Genomic DNA, 1,440 nt, shown 5'->3' on the forward strand with positions numbered 1-1,440 from the left:
CTCTAACAGACCCACATAAAATTTTGTTTGTTCATAAATACACAGTTTTGATAAAGAACCAATATTTCTCATTCATTCAATAGAGGGGAAAAARCTATTTAGATCTAAAAATCTAATTTACAAACTGAACTAAAGTCAACACATTTAAGACAATGTGGCACACCTTGGGCTGGTGTCCTTTAGAAGCACATCTTTTCATGTTTGAGATTTTCTGACCCACAACAAATATTATAAGCCATAAATCAAAACGTCTGCCTGTCAAGATTAATGGCCCCTCCCCCCATAAAGCAGAGATAACACAGATACAGGTGGCGTTGGCTTCATCCCATTGTCAATAAATAGAGTTGGTTTCACCAGCAGATGGGGCACACACGAACCGWACGGCAAAATGACTCATCGATAGATGATTTTTAAAGGTAAGAATCCTCCTTGATGTTTGAAATAAAAAGAGAGAACTCATCAGAGCTCCGTGCTTGTTAAAAAAAAAACACACTTAAGATGCTACACGCTGCTTTGTTGGCTGATTAACACTAGTTTTCTTTTCCTGGAGTGTGTTCCCATCACGCCGAGATTGCCGCAGCCTCTTGTTAACCTCCGTCATTCGAAACAACCCAGTGGCTCAGCTTCGAGCGCACTTATCAGCCTCTTTGTCCCAAACCCCTTCTCACTATCAACAATTATGCCTCTGTTTGTGTGCGCATGTCTCTTCCCCCACCACCACCACCACCACCACGTCCATCTCGATGGCTACAAAGTTAGCTGCAGCCGCTCGAGGAGCACTTCAATATCCTCTCACTCTAACCTGATTATTAATTACAGTCTGCCTCAAGCTGACCGCAGCCCAAACACTGTCTGGCACAGTTTCCAAGGAGACCAACACAAAGTCATTCACGGGCAAGATCTTGAAAAAAAAAAACAAAAAAACAAGAGTTAATCTCCACAATGTGAGCAGTTGTTCATTTTGCGTCACCATTGTCCTCTTTAACCGCTGCATCCAAACAGATTTAATTACCATCAAAAGTTATTCAATCATGGCCCATGTGAAGGATAAGGACCAATGTCCCGCTGACGCCTCTCACTAGTTTGGCATCAWGTGAAAAGCCCCATAAACTCACTAAACGCTCACGATGACGGCCATTGTCTGGTARCAAAATTATAAGTTAATCAAAGCGACGGTGAGCCAGAAAGTCAGTCATGCCTGAGCAGAGCGCCACTCAGCAGTAATGAACCTGGAGCGGTGCCTGCAGCGAGGCTGAGGGACATCAAGCTTTAAATGGGCTTCTGGCAATCAGCTGTGTGTGTGTGTGTGTGTGTGTGTGTGTGTGTGTGTGTGTGTGTGTGTGTGTGATACTGGTCTAGTCTTCACGACGCTTCAGGAGCTGTTTGGTCTGTGAGAGTGCAGAAAAGTTTCCAACCACAGCATTTCCCCCTCTTACACAC

The sequence above is a fragment of the Austrofundulus limnaeus genome, unplaced genomic scaffold, assembly GCF_001266775.1.
Source record: "Austrofundulus limnaeus strain Quisiro unplaced genomic scaffold, Austrofundulus_limnaeus-1.0 Scaffold24, whole genome shotgun sequence".
NCBI classification, from domain to species: domain Eukaryota; kingdom Metazoa; phylum Chordata; class Actinopteri; order Cyprinodontiformes; family Rivulidae; genus Austrofundulus; species Austrofundulus limnaeus.